We start from the raw sequence: 26,728 nt of genomic DNA, 5'->3' as shown, positions 1-26,728 counted from the left end.
CTTACAATCTTTTTAAATTATAATTTTTTTTACATCGCGTCGTTGTTTGGTGTGGAACTCGCATGTTGATCATAAGCCAGCTTGTAATATCAAAAAGCGCACAAAGCCTCATTATTTGCATCTAACGAGAGAGCCAATTATTTCTAGATGGCTGAGTTTTGAAATTTTATTCTGCAAGGTGAACGACAAAACGTCTTTCATTCAACTGTTAATCAAAACACCGAGGAGTATGTGGTCTCTCTGTACACCGTGGTATACAACCTTCGTCCGTTGAACGTTGAACCAATACAGAATTGGTCTGTTGACTTAATACAACAACCTCGTATTCATATTCAAAGAAAGTTTATTGTACCCGGGATCGTACATACACGGTATGTAAATGGTGTGAAGGAAAGGGCTTTATATAGTACTTTCTTTGGAGCCGTGATTGACTGAGTGTTCGGAAGATGACAAAACGAGTTCACTAACTCAGGATTGTTCATCATACGTCAGAGAGCTAGGAGGGAAGAGAGCGGGATTATTCGGTGATGTCATCCCTGGCATCTTCCTCTGTAGATCTCCCCCAACGTCATTCGACCTCTCGTGCACACTCATCCACATCATCATTAGATGCTCGTATTCGTCCCTCAGTGACTTGAACCACCCAGTTTGAGCGGATCCTAGCTGGCGAGGAAACCCGTAACCTCCTCGTAGGAAATCAGGAGCAACCCGATCCAGGTAAGGATCCTTGGGGTGTGAGGGAGGAAACGTTGAAAATGGGGGAAAAAGTTGCGGATTTTCGACATTCCTGTTGATTTGGGACAAAGATTGTGTTTGGGATCCCTACTTAGTTGGCTATACTAGAATTTCGCAAAACAGGACATCTCGCTTAGGTCATGTTGTATCTTTGTGACGTCATGTGACATCATTTGATTCAAGAAGAGGCTGGAGAGCAATTCTTGAAACTTAGTACGTCTTCATATAGCCGAAGTGAGCCCTTCTCTATCATGTCTATGAGCTTGAAAGCTCAATGCTTTTTTTTTGTCAAATCTTAAAAAGTTTTATTTACTTGCTGTTGCTTAATGCTTTTATAACTAAAGAATTGCTACTATATCATGTATATAGTGTTATTTCCCCCAAAGCTGTGTTGTGTATGCTTCCGACTAAGTTCTGTCTGGGATGGCACGGGAATCTTCCAACGGTTTGACGTTTGCATTATCATTATTTTGCAAAAGCTAACCATTATAATCCACTCTCATTTGCCAAAAAAAATAATTGTGATTATACTTTAGAAAGAATGCGATAGCTGGAAAGTCACTATCTTTCTTTAACTTCTCTTTCATTTTGTTTTCTTTTCATGTTTTTTTTCAAAAGTTTTTATATAGGAATACAATTTCCCGCTTGACATAATATTAGGCTATAAATGGGGAGCAACCAGTTTGTTTGCGCAAATTATTTTCCAAGGGATTGTATGTGTATGTGCACTTTTATCTGCATTTTGAATATAGGCCTGCCAAGGGCTAAAATTACAAAACAATAAACAAAGCCTTGTAGTATTACACGACAAGTGGCGTAAAATTTCGTGCTTTGATTACACGTTACCATGGCAACTTATGACCTACATTCGACTATATTATTTTACCCATTTTGTAGAAACCTGATGGTGAGACTGTGTTTTTATTTGCTCTTGCATCAAGCGATCCCTCCTGTCTTTTATATGTATTAACATAATGGATTAAGGTTAAAGTCGGAACGGGGGAATGTGTTTGTAATAGTATAAAAATCAGGTTGAAAAATCTTGAAGGATATAATAGACATTAGCTAGCTCGAAGCCTCTCGAAGCTCGGGAGGAGAGACCTGCGGGTCATAGTGATTCAGTTCGCTATACTCCTCTCAGGCACAGGTGATGCCAAACAAATAATAATAATAACATTTGTTCGTCTTTCGCTGACATGCACGGTGAATAGTTTAATGGATTCAATATAGGTTTGGGGTTGAGGTTAAAGATATCATTTATGTTTAATAAAAACTGTTTTTAGAAGGAACATGTTTACAAAAGGATGAGTTTAATAACTTCTTGAAAAATATCTGCATCCTTCCCCAAGTAGAGCGGTGTATGGCGAACAATATTGCTTATTTTGTTTGAAAATCAGCACTGTCTATGAAACGCTGTCAACCGTGACCTTATACCTTACAACTCTCTTGGTTTCTCTTATTGTAGGATTTCAAGAAAGAGATCCAAAAGACTCAATAACCTCCGTTAAAGGGAAAGTTCACCCTGACGAAAAGTTTGTGTAAAATTACCCCCAAAAATATATTTGGAAAATATGCATGAAGGAAGGTTTGAGAAAATTCCATTAAACATTAAAAGTAATCTGAATTTTATTTGTTTTATTATTATTTTTTCTGCTGTTTCTTGAACAAACTTTTGACAAGGTGAACCTCCCTTTTAAAGATAGTATAATCATGTTTAGCAGGGGGAGGGGTTTCAAGTAAGCGAGGGGGCGACGTTATGGTTAGTGTTAATCCATGGGCGGCGATCGGGTGTGTGTGTGTGGGGGGGATGGGAGGTTGGAGGCGTGTCCCCTCTTGTACAGCATCCAGTAGGGGAGCATCACCCCCCCTCTGAATGAAAGACTCACGATATCACTGCGTCCTATGATGGCATCCTTGATATCAGAGAATAAAAAGTGAGCTACTGACGTCATAATTGGAGTTGATAGATTTTTAACCTATGTTCCTTTCACATTATTTTGTTTCATGTTTCTTTGGTTGGATATCGATGTCTACTTACGACCGTGGGGAGGGGGGGGGGGGCGGCGGTGCCGCCTTGAACATCTTTAATCTCTTAACATGAATAATGCTGATTACTAGTTTACTAAAATGTGTTTATTCTACAGTTGCATGTGCTTGCTACTTATCATGCTAATGCTTATTGTGAGTTAACGTTGTGTTTGCTCCAGCGTTTAGGGATTTTCTTCGATAAAATCTCAGAACCATGCCTACATTTTTCACCTATTATGTGAAAACCAGTCTTCTAGACTAGTGTTAAATTTCTCTGCATAGCTTTCCTTGATCCCTTTATGTTTCGATTTCATGCTCCTTGATTCGGGTTGTTATAAGATTATATACTTAATAATAGATTGTGTTATGAGATTATCCAGCATGTCAAGGGACCGGGAGAAGATTTAGCAGGTGCTTGGGAAACTGAGAGGGTTCTTAGTTGATACATCACATTACAGGTATTTTGAAGAGTCTGGTAAAACTGAATGACGCGAACATAGGGTTAAGTAAATGAATGAGAGAATACTGGGAGGGGAGAGGGAGACGTGTAGAAGAAAATAAGGGAGGAGTATAAGGGGCTGGAGGATAAGGGAGAGAGTGAGGGTGCGAAACTCCTGTAGCCCGGGTTTGATGATAGAGATCTCCATGGGGGTTGACCCCCCCATTGGAATTGCACTGCAGCTTCACAATGCTTTGCCACTGCTCTTGGTGGTCGCAACGCAAATCAAATTTATACTACTACTACTACTACTACTACTACTACTACTACTACTACTACTACTACTACTACTACTACTACTACTACTACTACTACTACTACTACTACTACTACTACTACTACTGCTACTACTTCTACTTCTACTACTACTACTACTACTACTTCTACTACTACTACTACTACTACTACTACTACTACTACTACTACTACTTCTACTACTACTACTACTTCTACTACTACTACTACTACTACTACTACTACTACTACTACTACTACTACTACTACTACTACTTCTACTACTACTACTACTAATGACAGTAACGATAATAATGTTAAAAATGATGATAATGATATTAATACATGAGGCTTATAAAACGCCCAATCCACTGTCTGTATAGAATGCTCAAGGGGCATAAAGAAATCAAAAAGTAAAAAGAAAGGTTTTAATAACCTTTTTAAAGACTCAACAGAGATACAATATGTGATGTCTTCAGGAAGTCTGTTCCATAGTATGGAACACGCATGAGCAAAGGACCACCCCCGCCACCATATATGTAATTAAATGACTTTCTATTCTGGTTGCAACAGTAAAATTTCTGACATTATCGGGTGCTAAGGTTAAAATATTATTTCCCTTTGTCTAGACTGCTGAATTATTAATTCATTCACTATCAATGTCTGATAAAAGAGAGTAGAATAACCATGGCAACATGGAAAGCGACTGAACTTCATGAACATAAAATCCTGCAGTGGCGGAACCAATAATAGATAGACATTATGGGGCGGGGTGCGACATTATTTTTCCCATCGCAGTTGTGGAAGCCAATATGAATCTTCAGGACTTGCATACTCTTATTCCGAAGACGCAGTATTCAGAAATATTGGTTTCCACATGCGATGAAAAAAATAATTTCGCGGGCGGGGTGAGGGCCCAGAGGGCATCTATTTTTATAATGATGTGGGGGAGCCATAGTTCTACCTCCCCCTCTCTCTGTCAAGGTGAAATATTAAGCATAACAAATTCTTATGTTTTCGTTCTTCCTTTTATTAAAGGAGGGGTGTGTCTTTTGTTTTTTATGCATTTTCTCTTGTTTTTCCTGAGATGCCTGCCACAGCAAGAGAAATGGTGCATAATTATGCAACCAAATATCCAATACCATTCAATGGTAACCATTGTACATGAAGCATAGAGCAATGAAGGTATAATTCCCCGCGTTTAATATCCATTTCTCTCTCTCTCTCTTTCTCTCATCCTATTTTAATATGCACAATTAAAATTCCCATTAAGGGGATCTGGTAGCTGACGTGTGAAATTACCTGTTAATTGAAGCGCAGTATCATATACACCCAGGCACTTCACTTTGGAGCTATCCACCAAAGTTCAAGGCTGCTATCATTGATAAAATTGATTACTGATAGTTGTTTCCGTCTTTATCATTTTTACATTAATCAGTATACGCCATGATAGGATGATTGGACCTAGTGATAAACGCAACCCTGAATTAGCCCTGAATGTAAACCAGGACGCGTGTGTATTGGCAAGGTGATATTGGCTTATAACTTCCAAACAAATTTATAATTGAAATAGGACACCGAAAAAAAATCATTACGTCCGTACGCAGTATTATCACGTACTTACGTAATAAATACCATCAATATGAAATATTACGTACATGCTTAAAAACATATATTTTTTTGTAAAAAATATTCGGTTTGGGGCTTCGTAAATTTAGCTGCCAGGGTAACAAAATTACCCTAATCTCCTCAACCTTTTTCGTACATTAAAGTGGTACTCCGGGTTGAAAACATTTGTGTCTTAATAAATAGAGTAAAATACACATAGCGTAAATGCTCAAAAAATAAAAATAATAACAAAAATCTCATAACAAATAAAGAAGTTATTGGATTTTAATGTTTAGCAACATTTTGTGTTAACAGTGACTTTATGCACGCCGTGATGAATACCCATTAGATGGGCTGATGACGTCACGTCTCCACTTTCCTTTTTTCTTATGTTATTACACTATGAAACCATTAATATTTCATATTTTCAAAACATGTATGTATGATATGTCTCCCTCTGATAAAATAAATTGCAGTAATGAATATCTAATGCATTAAATCGGGGGAGCGTTTCATGAAAGGACTTGTCGGACGTTTAATCCGACAAGTCCCATTTTATCCGACAGTTACAGTAACAGTGACTCTCAGCCGATCATAATCAAGGAAAAAAAACTTGGCGGACAAAACTGTTGATGAGACGGTCCCCGGGTGTCGATCAATATTTCAATCCTTGAAAGACAAAATTTGAAGAACCCCTCCCCCCCACAAAACAGAATAAGTGGAAATCGGCAGTTTGCCCATTGAATATTCGTGAAGACACGCAAAGAAATGTTTCCCCGAAATAATGAATATCTTGTATCCTAACTTCGTTATTCCGTGTACAATTTTTAATAAAATGTTCCGTGTTTTGTCTATTTTGTCTGTATATGTTCAAATCATATTATTTTCAGCCTTGCGTAGCCTTTTAAGCTCAAAATTAATATCAGAATCCAATGCCTCCATGCAGTATTATCGATCATTTAAACTTCTGACCATGATATGGCGTATTTATCATCAGAAAGTCATTGTCGAATGCTTTGTTGTACTGTCATAACTGTTATTTTTATGCGTAATCAAGGTATCGGATTGCTTTGGTACTGATTTTTTGGACGAAGAATCGTAAAATATGTAGAAAGAGGTCAATGAATACAGTTAACAATGTCAGGTGTATCATCAATCATTATAAACAAGTTTATTAACAATTGATCTGTGATGATTTGTCAGTCATCGTACCCGTGTTTGGATCGACGGGCTTCCATAGCTCTCAGTTGTTCGTATGATGGTAAAGTAGTTCAGGTCTTTCCCTTGAAGGTTATGCGCTTTACCTTGGTAGATGTGGTCAAACCCACTTTCATGAAAAGAAAAGAGAAAAAAAACAAGCACGATATTTACGAAAACATGAATTATCAAAAGCTAACATACAAAAAACATCAAAACCTTGATACACTTACATTAAATCGGGTGTGGCTCTGCAATAAAAAATGTCCCTTTGAGATGGTTTATTATACACTTTTTTGCGCGTTTTATACACATAAATGCTTAATTTTGTTTAGGGGGTGCTGACACTTCACGACGTAACCATAAAATGGTAATATTTACATTTTTTACACACGTTTACTGTAAAAAATTGGGAAGGGAGGCCGAGACGACCTCTTCAGCTCACCCCCACAACCTGGTCCCACGGCCCCTATAGGGCCATTTAATACACTTTTGAGTTACCAATTATGCTTTATGCAAATCAACAAGGAACAAAACTACTCGCTGATTTGCAAAAGGGTATGTAGGCATGGATCCTTCTATTTCTTGTGAGATCGACCATGTACTAGACTTGCTAGATAAAAATTAATATAGAAGTCTCATAACGGCTTAACGCCTATTGGTGTATGCCGTCACAACCCTGCCAACTAGTCATTCCTACCCTACCATGGACCCTACGTGGCTTCATCTCATGCACGAACTCATATATAGAACGAATTTAAGTTTTTATATCGATATGTCAATGGGAATACATATAATTCGTAGTGGATGAACTGGATGAAAAAGGGATCAGTGTGTGACGTATGTTTAAAGCTAGTCGGCCGATTTAGACAAACATCTATTTATATCGGTAACAGTTTGACGCAAAGCAATTATGAACAAATCCACGTGTGACACCCCTCCCCCACAAAAAACCCAACAAAATTTGAGGATAGACATATTTTCGTCGCTTTTGTTTAGAGCAGGTGGAACAGAAATCATATTATTGAGTTATGAATAACAATGAACACAGAGAGGATATTAGCCTATTATTTAAATTACAATAATATTGATAGTAATAATAATAATAGTTATAATAATAATAATATTAATGATAATGAAAATAATAAATACCACTACTACTACTACTACTACTAATAATAATAATAATAATCATGATGATAATAATAATTATTATCATTGTAGTAAAAAAATAATAAAAGTGATATTTAATATAATTATGATAATATTGATATTGACAGAATCATTCAAAAAAGTGATATTGATAATAATTATTAAAAACAATGTAGATTGATAACCGCGATTATTCCTTGACGGGTCATCTTGTCGGCCGTGGTCATGTGAAGTAGGCAAAATAAATATTACCTTTGAAATATGGGATCATAACTCGCGTGCAGCTGTTGAGCATCAGGGGCCTAGCAGAGACAATTAAGTGATTTTCCAGACGTCGTGCATTCCAATGAAATGGGTTTGACATATTCAAGTTCAAATCAAATGTAGGTCATGGAGAGTGTATAGCTCCCATCGGATAGGGGGTCGTCCAGTGTATAGGCCTTTATCATGAAAAGAAACGGATGTATGTCTGTCCTATACGGCAAGGGCGGCGTCACGGGGGGGGGGGGGTCATCGCTCCCTATGATTTTACCAGAACAAAGAGGATAGGGGGAGGTGAAGATTAAAGAGAAGAAGAAACTAAAAGAAAGAAGGACAAGTTTTAGAATTAGAGATATGGGTCATGCACTGAAAAAACTCCGGTGTTGATTTAGCACCAGCCTGGAATATATCCATACCAGAGAAGTGTTAATCAACATCGGTTTCGTTTTGGTCTAACACCAGTGGGTGTTCATACAACACCAATTAGTATTAAAACAGCATCGGTTCGATTCCAAACTGGTGTTGTTTCAATACTTCTCTGGTGTGGACATACATAGATTCCGGGCTGGTGTTAAATCAACACCGGAGTTTTTGCAGTGTGTAGTTTCATACAATAATACCCCAATAATTGAATTAGTAACTTATTGAAGATGAAATAGATGACGTATTTACTTCATGCTGCCCTTTCCCTGCAAAATATTCTGGCCACCCCCAAACATGCCAAACGTCGCCAATGATTCCATTTTCCTTATTCTCTCCTCCCCTGCACAATGACAGGTGTGGAATGGTATCGACTGCGATGCTCAGATGACACCACCCAGATGAAAAATACATCAATATCATTTTTGGTTTGAATGAAAGTCACAAATTCTCGTAATAAACCACGTTACCCGATACCTATATTTCCTACATGGGCGTTTTCACCTTCAGAGAAAAGAAGCTGGGGCAGTACAGGTCCATGGTTTCATAAAATTTCATTTTTTTTTGGGGGGGGGAGCCATGGACCCCAAAAAATTAACGACTGAGAAAGGAGAAAAAATGTCAGAAAAGGAAAAAAAAAGGTGAAATGTGATATATTGGTTAAATATCATTTCAAAATTCATCACAAAATTAGATATTTGCATTGAAAAGGGTCGAAATTTGTGCTCGCTCTCTTCGCTCCCTCCCATTATGAAAACCCTCATAGGCAAAGAACAGTATTGTGCCAGTCGTCGTCCTCAATCATGAACACTCATCGACAGCCATGCATACATAGCATGATCAGAGAAATTCATCATTTTGAATTTAATACTGAGATAGCAGGTCATCATATAACTAGGGGTTCCACGCACAAGTATATATGCATAATAATGCAATGCTCATTTCCATATTGTGTCTGACATCATTTTGTAAAAGTACTCTACAAGCTTTCGTTATGCTTATTTAAATATGTATTTGATTTATTTGATTTGCATTTTTAGTTTGACATGTTTGATGTATATTTGTTATGGAAATTCATTTTTTTAAATTTAGGACAAGGTGTCCCAAAATGCATATAATTGGGACACATCATAGATTCTATAAGGTTTTTATCTCTGCGGGACACATCCACCTCATCCAATTTATCACCGTTGTTATCACCCTTTTTCACAATGCCCAGCTAGTCTAGCTTTTTCCCACATGCCCAGGGAAATCGCATAGTATAGATCATAAACCGTGGGTATTAACGAATTTTTTAAGGATCCTTTGTTCTATTGATTATCTATTACCCGAATTCATTAATTTGCAAGGTCATAACTCAATTAATTTGAGCTTCCATCCACCGCACGATCAATGAAGTTATGACGCCCATATTTCCGATCCTGCTGATTTAGTGCCCCCCCCCCCCGCCCTCGGATGAGAAAATCAGCAACGTGATTGAAATTGTGCGGCTGCATCGGGCTTCATGAATGGTATCACCTTCATATCCTTACAAAGCATAACAAATGATGGCCTGACATTTGTAAGAGAAAGGTGGAACGAAGAAATTGGACTATGGCCTCTAAATTTCATCAATAAATTACTTATGATTTTATAACTCTCAAGCCCAACCTACTTCAATGCAGTACTTAATGCCCCATCATTCCAGACTGCCACACTGTTAGAAAAAATAAAAGAAGTTCCTGCAGCAGAGTCTCGAGAACACCTGTAATCTTACCGAATTGCGTAATCTTACAGGAAATTGGTATTTGATGTATGGAATCTTACAAATTTCCTTGAATAAAACACCCTTTTCCCTTTTTAAACAGACCTGTTCTGTTGAATTGCAGAAAAATTCTTGTTTTATGAATTTACAGAATGATTATTACGCAATTCGGTAAGATTACAGGTGTTCTCGAGACTCTGCTGCAGGAACTTCTTTTATTTTTTCTAACAGTGCACATGACTGAACTGATATGTTCAAAATGACGCAGGCCTCTGTAACACTTCACAAAAATATCTTGGTGACTGGTCATTAAAAATCCCCTGATAACTTTGTACAGTAAAAGCGTTATAGTACATGATTGACGGTATGATGTTATGCATTATTTGTTTCTCTTTGGGTGTGTTGCATCAGGGACGTCCCTGATTGCATAATGCAAGCAAGCGAGGCAACGAAGCAACTGGGTTTTCTTTTATATGTGTAAAACGAAATATAAGGATATAAGGCAACATGATGTAAAATTATAGTATAATTTTTTATGAAAGTATAATATAATTTTTTTATGAAAGTAGCATGATCGATAATGTAACTGCTTTTATGAATGACTAACGAAAATTTTGTTCAATACTCTTGATGTCTACGGCAAAGCAATTTTAATAGTCCATCATCATTATTGCCATAATCTATTGAATGGGGGAAAATGTAGATCGTAATACTAATATCCATAATTTTATGGTGTAATAAAATAGCCGAACTTAATCATGCTTCTACTCTCTACTATTCTTGAAAATTTTTCCTGACCATTTAAAACTTTCTAAATGGGCAAATTTAAGAATCGTTTAGCCAAAGCGAAACGGTCAATGTTGTGATTAGAGAAACTTTGATTTCCCATTGATTTTTTTCTCCCCCCCCCCAAGAAAAAACAGTTTCCACTGTTTTTTGGGGTTGGACTTTTGGCAGAAAAAAAAATCAAATCTGCATTTTTCTCCCTTGAGCTCTTCGGTTGATTATAATCATGTTCATCAGAAGTATAAATATAGTGTTTTCTCCAATAACATACTATATTCCTGATAGTTGTACCTTTATGCCTGACTTTACTTGACCGATTTTCAGATCAAGATGAGATTATTGAAATAATAGCGTAAAAATAATGTTGATGGGGACCATTGTCTGTAATCCGATTATCATATTCGCAATCATGATTATATCACTTGTAGCATTGTTGGTCGTGTTGAGGTTCCAAGAGAATGAATTTTTTGGTTGGATTATGTCACATTCGATTGCCCACCAGTGTCTCTTCATCGTTGCGCTTATCAGCACATCTGTCATGTTCCTTTTCGCTTGATCAAGAGCGCAATACAGTCTTCCGATTCACAAGAAAAGATAGCCATCTCATAAAAAAAACCGATTTGAATCTCATTAAAAAAATGATCCACTGAATTGAATTTAGATTCCACCAGGACGATAGTTATATTTCGCAAAACCAGTGATAATGATGAATATTGGAATTAACTTTTTTTGTTGCGCGCGCGCGTACAACAGTGTTTTGTTACCCCTTTTCAGAGTTTAATTCTACCATAATTATTGGTCATGACCAGTCGACTGAGTTGAATCAGTTGATTGGCGATATTCTGATTAGATGGATTGGATGGGAGGGGAGGGGACTCCGGGGGGAGGGGGGGGGGTCTTTCCTAGCATTACATGAACTCCATACATTACATTGTGTTACCTTCAGAGTTTTCATTTTCATATTCCTGCCATTAAAATTGGCTCGCACTGGTGACGGGGCTAGGACCCCTCAAAAGTTTAACGACTATAAGAAAAAAAGAGGAGAAAATGAAAGAAAAAGATAAGGAAAATGGAGCAATACGCTGTTGATTTCTGAATATTATGTCAAAATCTATCACAAAATGAGATGTTTGTATAAAAGGTTAGAATTCAAGCTCGTGAACAGATCTACACATGTAATAAAACGTTCTGCGATGTCACATTGCGAAGACGTAGTCAGAAGTATATATGCATATCAAAGTTTATCAATAATGACGAGAAATTTAATTGACGCAGCGATTCCTCGTGAATAACCCTTTTTGTTTTTGTATGAAGTTAGCTATAATTTATGCTTAATGATTTAAAAAAAATGTAAATTCATATTAAATATTCACATGTGTTTTCATCCAATTCTAGTTTTTAACGATAAAGCAAACTCACCTGAATTAAAGAAAGGTATAATAGAGTTTTTAAAAAATGATAAAGTGGTAAAAAAAAAACATGGTAAAATGGGTTGGTAAGAACATTATAATTATTCTCCTCAGATCATGAAGGTTGATGAAATGTTTTTTGTGTTATCTTTACATAATATACTTGATTTAAACCAGAAAGTAATTAGGAATATATGATTTTGACTTGATTATCAACTTTACACATGTGGATGTGAATAAGCGGTATCCTATGTTATACTGCACCTTATTATATGATGTTGGAAGGGGTTGGAGGGCGGGACGGTTGGAGTTGGAGAAGAATGTGTCTCTGTCCATATCATTAACAACTATCACTGGCAATTGCATTAATGAGTGATGTATCTAATAATGGTAGTTCAGTGGAATCCAGTGGAGTGCATCGATTGTATCATGTTTGCCTTGACATTATTCTGAACACGATGTCTTTAGGCTTAATATCTCACAATCCTGATACTTATAGAGATGGTCCGGTCTGAAAATATCTCTATCTAAATAAATAGAGTTAAATTCACGGAACAACATGCTGAAAATTTCATCAAAATCGGATGACAAATAACGAAGTTATTGAATTTTAAAGTTTATCAATATTTTGTGAAAACATATTATGCACATCGTCATATATATTCATAAGGTGGGCTGATGATATCATATCCCCACCCCACATTTTCTTCTGTTATTACAAGAAATCATGAATGTGTCATAATTGATGTGTCTCCATTATGATGAAATAGTTGTCAATCCAATTGTTATAGTTCTTGGTAGAAAAGTTTTGAATAAACCTAATTTCATATACTAGTAATAAAATACGAAAGAACAAGTGGGGATATGACATCATCAGCCCACCTAGTGAATATTCATGACGTTGTAGAAATGACTGTTTTTCACAAAATATTGAAAATCCTTGAAATTCAATAACTTCAATAACTGTTATTTGTTATCCAATTTTGATCAAATATTAAGCATTTTGCTCTGTGAATTTGACTCTATTTATTGAGATAAAAATATTTCCAGCCTGGACCATCCCTTTAAGCTTTTGCTTTTATACTTCGCAAGATAACATAAGCTCCTTGATTAGACTTACAAGCGAACCAAAAGCTGCAAATTATTTACTCTTTGCTATTGGAATTAGAACATTGCCAAATAGCCAAATTAATTTTGATTTTTTGTTTATCATAATTGGAGAGGGTCGTTTGATGTGCTTCCCAATTTTCCTAATCCTCCCCGTATCTAATTTAATTCATCATTCAACATTCTCTTCATGAATAGTAAGAGATGTGATTAATGACTGTCTCCTTGAAATTTAATTCAATTATATTATGGGATCATATCTGTCATCAATCAAAGAAATAACATAAAAGAGACTTGAAATGATATGGGATTTGGGATCTTGCTATACCCATATACAATCTACTTGGAAAATAGATTGAAAACCTGAATGAAAAAGGATTTAAAAAAGGGGAGGAATGGTAGAAGAGGGAGGAGAAAAGGGAAAAGTAGAAGTAGATATGAAGAAAGAAGAAGAAGAAGATGAAGGAAAAGAAGAAGGAGGAGGAGGATAAGAAGTAAAATCACATCAACAATTACAAAAAGGTGATACGAGTGACGATAAGAAATAAATGACAAACAAAATAGGAAAGGATTTGTAGCAAATTCTTTTCTTAACTTGAGTCAAACTTGAAATTAAATTATTGGGAATGTCTTTTGTGTGCACATCGTCCAAAGTTGAAATGTGGTTAACAGTTTTAAAGCAAATAACATTGTTTTTCCAGAATTCAACTCAGATTATGATCATAAATGTAATATTTTGTTTTAAAAAGTATAGGGGGTGCGTAACCATGGGAGCTCCATGAAACAGCGAGTAAAATAATCTCAGGCTTGATCGTTACTTTTATTATTTATCATTAATTTTAAACCATCTTATGGTCGCTGTTTAAGTAGGGCAGGTTTGCTTTAATTGTGGGAAATTCATTTTGACTTAAGGGTCACTTCAAGCATGTCATATAGTCCAGCGAATATTGGATGACATCAAGATGACCTTGAAACTCGTAATCATTGACCATCTGCAACGAGGAAGGTCAAGTTTTGACCCATCTAAAATATCAGACTCATCCACACTGTTCATTACCATGCATGCTGTTGGGATTCGCCCCTTTCTTATCATTGAGACAATTTTACCCGACAGCATGCAAAACTTAGCACGTCAGTGAAAATAATTTAAACCTGTAAAGCAGAATCTTTCAAAACAAGAATAATTTTCTTAAAATCACCACCATATAACGTTGAGGACCATGCATTATGTCTCGATCAATAGAGGAAAGAGTGTCAGTATAGATGACACTCTGGGATGGTTTCTTATTATATGACAACCTTGTTTGGCTTCCGTCCACGTCAGATGAAAATGTCACTATCCGACAAAGTCATCATATTATACACCCAAACAAAACCGAAAGACCTTACATGCGAACAATACAGAGAAAGTTTAAAAACGGGGTACGGTATAATGTACTGTAAATCAGGGTATATATGATTTGAATTCTGACTGCCAATCAGCGATTTGGTTCGCTAATTTACCACATTACGCGTCGAATTAAGGCTCTCTTTGATATCAGATCAAATAAAAGATAGCTCTTCTTGACGTTTTCAAAGAAAAACCTAACAATAGAAAGAAAACTACAATAAACAAACAGATGAAGAAAAGTGAAAGAAAGTTGTGGTATACAATTTGACAAATGTTGCGTAATGTTGACAGGTCAAAAAAAAACTTTAATAGACACTCACTAGCTTGCATTGAAAATGGGAGAGAATGATGTAACAGTAAAATTCACCCTACTTGCTCCGTAACGCAATGTTTGCAATCAATCGTTAAATACCAATGACCAATCAAGATCACCGTTGCATGCATGCGCACTCTGTTTAAAACACCGACTGGGAGCTAATGAGTGCGGTTCTTTTATAAAATTATTTGCAAACCATCACAAACCTTTATGTTACGGAGCCCAGGGGCCCGTAACACAAAGCTTAGCAATGATCGAAGAACATTTTTCGACGATTGATTCCATTGACCACAATGTACTTTCAATCGTAAAAATCAAGCGTACGATATATAATATAATATCTAACCTTTGTATACGGGACCCGGCCAGGTCTACTAGCAGATCATGGTAACTAGGGTTTAATAGGGCTGAAGAAACTTGGTCCATCAATGTCATAATTCTTCCTCTCAGACCAACCATCACCGTCTTGGCTTAATACTTGCGTTAACTATCATTTAGTCTAATGCCTATAGATGGTTTAATTTCTACTACGTCTTCTTCGCACTTCATGAATGAAAATTAGGTTTAATAATTAATCCAAATCATCTTGGCCACTCTAGTCTTAGGCAAACTGGGTTTTAGACGAAATGGATATAACCTAACTGGAAATTAGACCCAATGATGAGTGTACGATCTGGTTGAAGACGAAATGGGATTATTGTGTGTTATGAGACCAAATGACAAAATACAACGAGCTGGTAATTACGTCCATTCGATGGAAATTAAGGACCTCCTTTTGAAGTTAATGGCCCGAATTCACAAAGGTGGTTTTTACAGAAACCATGGTTTTTGAAAAACCATGGTTTCTAAATGCACGGTTTCTAAAAACCATGGTTTCAAACGAAAACACCTTTGTGAATTCGGGCCATTGGCTCATAATGAAGTCACCATTAGATCTACTAGGTGAATATTTATACTGTACTCAGTCAAACAAAACAGTGAAAATTTCATCGAAATTGGACAAGGAATAACAAAGTTTCGATTTTTGAATGTTTTGCATTATTTGGGTGAAACATTTCTAACTCCCGCTCACTAATTTGCAAAAGGCGAACACGTGATGTCATCTCACTTTATCATGTTTATTCATATTTGTTCTACCAATAAAGTAGAATGGGCTTGACTTTTGATTAATTGTATTTTGTAATCATTGCTGAAACTTATTTCGTTACTGGGCGATATCATGAAATCTGAAATACTTGATATTAAAACGGAAAGGGCGACACTACATCATACACATAATGCATAATAAAAGATAACATAAATATCTTCACAAAATATTGCCGAACTTAAATCATTATTTTTCAGCATCCTGCTTGTTTTCTCCACATACTATATCATTATTTTCGCCCCGGAGTACCCCCTGTAAGCTAAAGGGGCAATACAGGAGTTGGGCTGCATTCAACAAGTTATTTTCAACCCCCCCCCCCCCGTCTCTCTCAAAAAAAGTTCCTCCTAGCTCTCTCGCCCTCTACCGTCCACACTTCTATTTAAAATCGTGACTTAGCCAATAACGCGACTAATCCTATAGTCTGTGAGAGTGAATGGTTATCATGCTGGTAGCTAAAGCCTCACGAAAGGGAGGTCGTTAGTCGATACTCTTCAATAGTTTCTTATAAAAACAGATTTGTATGAAGAAACCGACTCTCATCCCTGAAACGTGATTTTTTTTCAGAATGATCTCGTGATCAAGATTAGATTTAGATTTAGATTTATTTCCGTTCAACAATTTTTTTTTCAAAATACAATCAAAGTAACAATACATATTCAATATAATAGATATTACAGACAAATCAATGACATTTCATAACAAATGTTGAATATATATTCAACAAAACTACAATTTGTTGCAGTAATTTTATCAATGAAAAGAAACAAGAAATGAACGGAGGGACTTGCCAAGAAAAGCAAAAGCTTGTAAAGAAGGCAAGCCCCTAAACTTAGTTTCAATGCTAATTATAAACAAACTATATACAACTATATACAAAAATCGAGACGGACGCAGAAGACAAACTTAAAACAAGTTATCCACAAAATGTAAAAATAAAACGAATAAGCGACAAAAAAATAAGAGAAAGTAGTTCAAATAATAGTGGTAACACACACAAAAAAGGACTTACAAGGTTGCAAGGTAAATGCTCCATGTTTTAAAAATTTTCTAAATCTGCAAACAAACTGAAGAGGAATCGATATTGTGACATCATCGATGCCTCAATCACACCAAACGGTACCAATACAGCCCGATCAAAAATATCACGTTATTTTTAAAATGCACCATCTGATAATTTAGATGTATTTGGAAATTTTTGGACAGTTCTGAAACTTAGGACAAAACTGCTGTTCCAGTTCGCCAATATTCGACAAAGACCTTTTCTTTGTCATTACTTTGACGAACTTTTTTCAATACATTTACTGGTTTATTGAATCTTCCGTACATCGCATAGTGAAAAATCCCCAGGGAACAGAGGGTGCTTTCCTCGTGACAAGAAGTGTGTGACTTTTGTAATCAAGACGCGTGGATCTTATGATTATGAATTCCTTTGATGAAAAACAAGATTTTTATGATTTCCTGACGTAGGAAATCCGTAGAAGTGGAGATATGATAGAGTGGCGTTTAGTGCATTGTTAGGTGCAATGAGCTTCCGTTATGTCATAAACATGAAAATCCCTCTTTTAATCCGGCTATAGTCTTCCAAGGAAAAATAATTTCCAAACTGACTTGGTAAAACGCTTTCAAGAACGAACAGTTACCCAACAGCGGAGTTATTTCAAGGATTTGTATAGCTCAACCAGCGTATCAGTAAGATATACTGAAAACCAAAATATAATTATTGTTGTTGTTGTTGAATGTTGAAATATTTACGGACTTAGTTTCTTGATTTTTGTTAATGGTATAACGAGGTTTCTTAGAAATAATTGATTACTCGATATGTAAGGAATGATGTAAATAATTATGTAGATCCAATGGATGTGGATGGGTCTCATACAGATTATTTGAGGTAAGTCTCACTCGCTCTCCAAATAAACAAAAATAATGATAGTAATAATTGGGATAGAGGGCAAATCGACCGGTGCTTAAGAAAAGGAAGACAAATCAAAATGTCAAAAATCTTTCATTATTATTATTATTATCATGAGCACCCAATGTCTCTTGTTGAACCGTAACTCGAGCATACTCATAGAAGAGCAGGCAGAGACAAGTTATAAATTACTTTTTTCAGTGTAACTCTTTGAATATTGTATATCATTTTATTTTTGTCCTTGCACTTTGACTAGCTATCATGATCAAATAAGGTGAATAGCCTGGTCAGCTTTGCATCTCTATCCAAAATTAATTAATATAGATTTGAAATTTCTATCCAAAATTTACAAATCCTTTATAAACCTCACATGGGTTTAGATATTATTTGTCTTAGACTTATTTTTATTCTAGTTGATTTTTTTTTGTATTTTGCTTGATTCCTTTTTATTCGTGTATTCCTTTTAATTGAAATCACGATTGATAAAAGTATGCGAATGTCATGATAATACAAACCCAACCCCCTGTTCGAAGTAGTCACAAGATAGAGGCGGTACTACGGAGAAAGGGGTGGGGGCAGGGGTCAACAACTCCTGATAATGATTGTTCAGGTAGAGTAGAGGGGTAGAAAAAGAGCCGAAAACGAGAGAGGGAGGGGGGGGTGAAGACAAGAAGAATAGGAGACAGAAGGCTACCAACCACGAGAATTGTTGAGCCTTGGAATTAATCAATTCCTGTCATTATGTCGTCTTGCTGTCATGGCCCTGCCCGCCCCGCCCTTATTGTAATAAAGTCAGAGGGTAAGCATGCTTGATGTACTGTTGGCTTGTACTCCGGTCTTGGACCTTGCCTGCCATGGCAACAGTCAATACCATGCACGGGGGCTTGACTTTTCAAATATTAGGGAGAAATATAAGGAGAAAATAAAGGAAAATGAAAGGATTAGAAGGAAAGTTCTTCTCTATACCCCTTTGATTTAATTGAAAAATATATATATAAATTTGCGCCCATCAAATTTACGTGACGCCGCCCTTGGACTTTGCTTAAACCGATCCCGTACCAACATCTATCAAACCAGGTACCATTAAAAAAATAAACAAAAATTATAATCCCTGTATGGCCCTTGCTTTCAAAAGACTAAAGATACTTCGCAGAATTTGCAAATTTCCGTCAGAATAGGCAAAAGACAGATTTTCTTGAATTTGACAATAACTATAATTAAATTAGTCCGTGTCGAGTGCAACCAAACCAAAGCAACAATAATCGAACAATTCTACACAGGTAAATGGGATCTGTGCCAAACCTTCCGACTGTTCTGACAGTCCCATGTCTTGAAAGTGTATTTTTTGTATCATCTTCATGTTTCTGCTCTGTTCGACCAACATTGATTTAAAAGAGCTGAGAGGTCTATACATTTTGATTACCTTTCGACTATTATGACTATTCGAAATGTGTCTGACTGTAACAGTATTCTAGGTATGCTAATGCCCTATTCAATGAACTGCATTCCAGAAAGAATCGCTTTTGTCATGTTTGTATAACTCAAACGAAAGATCTAGGCTAATTGTGCCGTTTTCGGTATGCGTAAACATTAAGAATTCTCGAAAAGTCATAATTACTTACAGTTTTGTATACAAAAATATACATCAGAATTGAATCTACGGATTTGTCATCGTTTCGTCTATACATTTTCACATCACCATCGTGATTTGGCGCAAACTGGAATACTGACGTTGATGGGATATGCATCAATACAATCGTTTTCATGTATAGATGCACATAGACTGAAAACAAATGTAAAGATAACTAATCTAATATTCCATTTACCTATCTTGTGCGGTTATGTTTCTGAATTTAGACTCGTCGTTAACATCAAAAGATGAAAATATTTCCTGACACCGTAATATAATATAAAGGGAACGATTAAACTAAAAACAAATTGATATTGAATAATTACTTATATATTTTCCATGGAAGCGTGCGAGTGGTTTTATTCTCCATGTTATGAGAAATTTGTTGTTCGAATCGTATACCACGGCGCGGTCATCCACATTTTGCCAAACTCCACAGCCTCATCAGTCTCGTAAGAGCAGTAACTGAATTCGAAAGCTTTGGTTATACCGTTAAAATTCTCCCAAGAGAGTGAAGTAAGTTTGCAGATTTTTTTCATGAGGGCAAAGAAGAATCCGAATACTGCCATCTAAACTATACCATTTTTTTTATAAAGTACTAATAGATAATAAATAACGCGATTCTCTTCATATCTTACAAAAATCGTACAGCAATTCAATATGTGCGATTTCCCCCCTTTCTTTATTTTCTTTTATATATTCGGCTTCATTTGAATGAAATATAAATCTTTTTCGTTGTAAATTTGGTCTCTGTAACTTGATTCCTCATTTGCTTCTACAATCAGGAGGTTTATATATAGTTTGTCATGAAATATGATAAACCCTATAATACCATCATAATATTTAAGCATATATATAGGTATCAAGATGGTTTTTGTTTTCCCATCGAAGTTGATTATTTTGTTGCTAATAATCACAGCAACCTTTAGTCATAAACATTGATTATCTCTTCCAGTAAACATTTCTAGCATCGAATGTGAAGGGCGTACAATTTGATGGCGACTTTGGACAAAGATGAGTATATAATTAACATGATTAATGATATCCTTCTCGAGCAATGTCTGATAGCAATGTTGTTTTGTTTTGTCTACAGGTTGGCCAATCTGTTTCGTTTGTCATGCATCTGTATCATCGAGAAGATAAAATGGATAGTATTTTGAGCTGAACCCCATTTTTCTCGAAACTAGGAATCTGACATGTAGCTCATCACAACCAGAGGGAAGAATAAAGCCGGTCAATGTAAGTTTTACGATAGTTGAATGTTTCGATTAAAATTGGTTAAAGCTTTGATTTATCGGGTTATGTACCCTATGCTTACGCCATGCAGCGCATACGATTTAAGGCCCGGTCTCACTGCACTTACGGATGCAAAGCCGATTTGATCCGTTGGAAAACGCTATGCATCCGTTGTGTACTCGTTGCATACGTGTTACATACGGTCTATCCATCGAGCATCCGTCCACTGTGATTTCTTCCGCGCAAAAAGTTTTGAGCTGCACAAAAGTTACATAGATCGGAATCATCGGATAAATTTCCGCCGGCACGATGTAATGTAAATCTGCAACATAACGAGAAACAAACGTTCCATATCCGGTATCATCCGTTAAGGGTCCGCTGTATCCTCTCTGCACCCTCGCAACTCTGATCCACTGAAGCTGAACAACGGATGGAGGGAGGAAAGATAAGGTACATGGAACGTATGCATCTCGTAAATAAGTATTCAAAACCCTCGGTAACCCCTTCGGAGCTGTAATCCACTTCCATCCGTTTTCATCCGCAAGGTTTACGATGAACAACCGTCATGACCGTTTAACATCCGCGCTACATATACCCACGTCCGTGCTTTTCCGTTATGTTTTCGAATTTTTTCGCCAATTTTGTCCATTTCTGGAGCGGATGAAAACGGATGGGGCCACCCGCGAAATTTTGCTCGTCCGCTGTATGTGTCCTTAATGAACTTATACGTTTTGTATCCGTCGGCCAGTGGGACCAGGCCTCAAGGTATAGCGGTTTTTCGTTTCAAAGATATAATCTACGAAGCTTCGATTTGTTATTTTTTAAGTTGTATTTTATTGAATTCATTAAACAAAAAATACAATATCATTATTTTTCAAGTAACACAGTACAAATAACACATATATGTGATTGTTTAAATATCCATTTGATTATAATTATGCTATAACCTAAATTGAAAGGTTTATATAGGCCTGTAAACTGATTTCTCTTCGGTGTAACTGTCTGATATACACTCTCGGAACCTATTGCCTGTTGCTAAAACTTTTTACCCGAGAAAACTCAGGTATTTTTTACCTGAGTTTTTGCCCTGTGTTAAAGTCAACGGCAGAAAAATCAGATTAACCTCAGTTTTCAGTTTTTACCGGAGTTTTCTCAGGTAAAAAGTTTTATTCAACAGGCTGCAGGTTGATTAAATGGGAAGTCCACCCCAATAAGAAGTTAATTTGAATGAAAGGAGAAAAATCAAGCAAACATAGCTCTGAAAATTTCATCAAATTCGGGTGTGAAATAAGACAGTAATTATGACATTCAAAGTTTCACTTAAGTTTACAAAACAGTCATTATGCATATCCTGGGCGGTATGCAAATTGAGGGACCGATGATATCACCCACTCACAATGTATTTTATTATTTGAAGTAGGTCTATTCTAATTTTCTCCTCATTGTGATGTGAAACAAATACCAATCCCTTCCTGAAAATGACTGGAAATACATTTTTATTTACTTCAATAACTCCATACATCTACTTGATTTGCTAGTTCAGCCCTCTGGACTGCCATACCCGAATAGAACTCCCAAGGATTTAAAAAGCGCGAGCGCGCCCTCTCCCGTTCAGGCTTACTACCCATGATCACCGCGCAATTAGCGTCCATCTTCCTCTTTTGCTTTCGGCAAGCCACCTGTCAAGACGTGCTCAGATAAGTCTCCTAAGAGCTCAAATCTTTTTGAGCTTTGGTATATTATTTTCGCTTATCTGTGGTGCATTCTCCCTTTTAATTTCAATCTTTCCATTTGTGTGTAAGATTGTGTTCAGAATTTACACTTGGCGTGACTTTTTAGACGTGTTTTTGGTGACACTTAAATTGTTTTTCTAACGTTTGAGTTCTCGTCGCGCCGCATCGCTAGCGCGTTCGCGAGGCACCGGGCTTGGCCTGCCTACGTGGCAGCAAGCCTTCACCACCTGTCATGGTTATTGTTCTTCACGTTCAAAGCGTGGTGGCTTTTGGTGCCGTTTTTGAATTAAATTCTAGACAGCCTCTACACTTTGTTGTCGAGGGTGTTATTGTTATTTCTTTTTGCAGGTTGGGATCTTCAACTCTGTTCCTTCCTTGCTTTCTGGAATTGATTTATTAAGATTTTCGATTGATTATTGATTGATTAATTCTTCAATTCTCTTTCCTTTCTGTTCTGAATAAATTTCTTAATTGATATTTTATTCACAGGCGGATCTTAAAGCTCAATTCGTTTTTCCTTCTGTTCTGAATAAATTTCTTGATTGATATTTTATTCACAGGCGGATCTTAAAGCTCAATTCCTTTTCCTTCTGTTCTGAATAAATTTCTTGATTGATATTTTATTCACAGGCGCATCCTAAAGCTCAATTCCTTTTCCTTTCTGTTCTGAATAAAATTCTTGATTAATATTTTATTCACAGACGCTTCGGGGATTGTTTAATTCGGCTTACGCAATTATACCTGATGATTGTTTGGTTATTCAATCCCCCCTAAAAAAAAAAAAAAAAAAAAATTTTGTTCTTTACAGGTGGGGTCTCCTTCCTGTTAGAAATTTTTTTGACCTGTCCCGGAATTGTTTTCTTCGTTCAATTCCCTCTTCCCTCCTAGTCTTATATATTTTTTATTTCGACAGGCGGGCTCTACGATTCCCTTTGAGGATTTACTGTGTCGTTCTTCCTCTTGGAATCGTTACTAGAGACGTTCCTCCTTCCTCCTGTTCTGAATTTCTTTACCTTTCCACAGGAGGTTACTTTTTTTTTCCTCTTGGAAATTATCGTTAAATTTCTCTTATCTGGAATTATTTGTCTCTCAATCCCTTTTCTTCCTGCTCTGAAATGCTTGTTTTTGTGTTTCTTCGCAGGTGGAAAGTTCGTTCTCTTCTGAACTTGCATTTATTTTTGAATTTTTGTTTCGAATTTTTCCTTCGGGCACAAAAAAGAGAATATAGTAGGGGAACCTTGTAGGAGTTTCTTTTTTCAAAGTCTCCGACCTCCTTTTTATTTTCTTACAGGCAGATACCTAAACTATTCTTAGTTTCTTCTTCCTCCCTACCCCTCCTCTCTTGTTTTGTTCTGTTTGCTCAAACAAACTCCTTTTAGGAGGAGGGAAAGACCACTCCGGTCTCCACCTTTAATCTAAGCGAGATCTTTGTAAAAAAAAAAAGAAAAAGAAAAATTCTTGTTTTTCCTTTTTCAGGGTAGAGAGAGGTATCTTTGAATGGGACTAACACAGCCCCAGAGGACCTGGTGCCCTCCACGGGGACCGTCCCGATTGCAAGTTACAGAAGTCGGCCGCCTCCAGGCGAGCAGGAAGGACGCCGCGGTGAGCGCCCAGCGGCGGTGAGTATGAGGGTGCGTCGATCAGCATTCCGAATTTGCGGTCGGATGCTAAGAGAAGGAAGGCCGAGACTGTGGTGCCACGGTCTCGGACAAAGGAAAAAGTGGTAGCCAAGGCTTCCAAGCCTAAACTAGGTCCTGCCGCCGCAGCACCCATAGGGCTATGCGACCCACCGGCTACCGGGTCACCAGAAGTCCGGAGGGAGAGTGCGGTTCTCTCCCCCCGGCACAGGTCAGGATCTCTGCCGTATAAGTCGTCCTCCGTTGACAGCATCGGGAGAGATCGCCCAGCCCCTGACCGCGAGAGGCGTCACACAGACTGTAACCACAATCTGATCGTGACCACAATCTGACCCCGTCAGATTCGGGTGAAGTTTCGTTGTTGGCGGCCGCCCTGCCAGGGGCGGCAAATCGTAAGAGATCACCCGTGCCTCTTGTGCCTTCTTCTGCTCCGGCCACGCCGGCGGAGCCCGCAAAAAGAAGAAGAAGAAGAGGTCGAAGGAGAGGTCGGCCAGCCCTGTTGCCATGGGCATTCCTCCTTCAGACCCTCTTATCGGTGGCCAGATGTTACAGTCATACATGTTATGCTGCTATATTCTGCTACCGCGAGAGGCGTCACACATCGGGCTGTGACCACAATCTGACCCCGTCAGATTCGGGTGAATTTTCATTGTCGGCGGCCGCCCTGCCAGGGGCGGCAAATCGTAAGAAATCACCCGTGCCTCTCATGCCTTCTTCTGCCCCGGCCACGCCGGCGGAGCCCGCAGAAAGAGAAGAAGAAGAGGTCGAAGGAGAGGTTGGCCAGCCCTGCTACCATGGGCGTTCCTCCTTCAGACCCTTGTGTCGGTGGTCAGATGTTACAGCTATTCATGCTGCTACATTCTGCTACCGCGAGAGGCGTCACACATCAGACTGTGACCACAATCTGACCCCGTCAGATTCGGGTGAAGTTTCGTTGTTGACGGCCGCCCTGCCAGGGGCGGCAAATCGTAAAAAGTCACCCGTGCCTCTTGTGCCTTCTTCTGCCCCGGCCACACCGGCGGAGGCCGCGAAGAAGAAGAGGTCGAAGGTGAGGTCGGCCAGCCCTGTTGCCATGGGCGTCCCTCCTTCAGACCCTTGTGTCGGTGGTCAGATGTTACAGCTATTCATGCTGCTACATTCTGCTTTCGAGTAGTGCGGGTTCACCCCACCCTCGACGTCTACTCACCCCGCTGATGCCCCTGAGCATCAAGCGAGACAAGTGGGCAATAACCACCAGACACCCGGGAAATCCTCGAGCGATTCTGTTAAATCGCCAGCCAGTGCACCGACTAACCGGGTGCCCCAAGATCGCGTGTGCTTTCCAGCATTTTCGTCGATCTCAGAGCACGTGTCCCAGCCGACACGCGGGGCCACCCCGGCGCTTACTGGACAACCCCCCGGTTCAGTCCATAGAGCGAGACTCCCTTTACGAGGACAACCCCTATCCCGCGGTCGACTTTTCAGTAAGCGCTCAGGCGCTGCTTGACAAGTATCTACCTCACATCTACCCTCCGAGTGGGGGTATTGATGAAGCAAGGGAGTCCATATTTTCTCGCCCCGCCTCTTCAGGCGCTCCGAGCTCAATCGGCCGAATTGGGGGTCTCGGAGAGTGACGGGGTCGCTCTAGACGAGGCGGCTCCTACGACGAGGAAGCCGCCAGCTCCGTGGGTGTAAACCCACCCCCGCTCTGCTGCTGCCCGGAAGCGCCAGGCTCCGGCGCCGCCGTCTCGAAATTTTCAAGCCTCTCGAGGCTAGCGAGAAGGCAGAGGCAGGGGGGGGGGCGATTATTATGCAGGTTCTCCCGAATTCGCCCTCTACGTCAAGCTCACATACGGCGACGACTCCTTCAGCGGTAACTCTCTCCATTCTTCCCCCTAAGCGGGCCCGTAGATTGGAGGTATGAATCTCTTACATACCGCATGCCGCACTTCTCTCGTGAGAATGTTTGGCTGCTTTGAGAGGACAACCTATCACGTCCGCCCAGGCGACGGGACCGTCGCTTTTCTGGCCTGAACCTCACTTTCTATTCGAAAGTAAGGGTGCCCTGTCTTACTTAGCTCCTACCCTTGCAACGCCAGAGTCAGGGCTAGTACAGACACCCGTTCTCCAGCGATCGCCGCTGAAGAGAGGGCGACTCTGATATGAGCACCATCACCGCTCAGCGGTATGTCTCACTATCTCATAGCTCTCCGAGCTTATGAGTATGTATATCGGATCTGAATGTCACGGCGATTAAAAGTTCTCCTGTGCTTAATAATCGCTATGCCTTCACCACCCGGTGCATTATGGTTATGTTAACCTATTTGTCTCGTATTCGGGCGGCTCGTACGAACCCTGCCCGAGCTGCCATCACCGGTCGTCCCCCGGACACCGCCGGCAGCACCCGCACCGAATACGTGGAAGGAATCAGCTTTTCATATGCTAGATATCCCTCCTGTTGACATTCACAGCTGTTCCCCGAGTCTTTCCCGGTTGGGTAAACATCATCTCGGAGGAAAGTAACCGCCGTACATCTCATGAGATTGTTGGCTATGTACGCGCGTTCAAACT

General features: G+C 38.5%; 1 protein-coding gene across 1 annotated transcript in view; it reads left to right on the top strand.

The window, feature by feature from the left end:
• Positions 1 to 253: 253 nt before the first annotated feature.
• The window catches only part of LOC121419251 (retinol dehydrogenase 10-B-like), a 38,976-nt gene continuing 12,501 nt past the window's right edge, over positions 254 to 26,728 (top strand). The window contains exons 1-2 of the mRNA XM_041613636.1: positions 254 to 717; positions 20,666 to 20,811. The gene's annotated coding sequence lies outside the window, so the exon portion shown is untranslated. The remainder of the gene's footprint in view (positions 718 to 20,665; positions 20,812 to 26,728) is intronic.

Source organism: Lytechinus variegatus, chromosome 1 (assembly GCF_018143015.1).
Source record: "Lytechinus variegatus isolate NC3 chromosome 1, Lvar_3.0, whole genome shotgun sequence".
NCBI classification, from domain to species: Eukaryota; Metazoa; Echinodermata; class Echinoidea; order Temnopleuroida; family Toxopneustidae; genus Lytechinus; species Lytechinus variegatus.
Note: the sequence above shows the minus strand (reverse complement) of the source record. Positions and strands in the feature narration are given on the sequence as shown.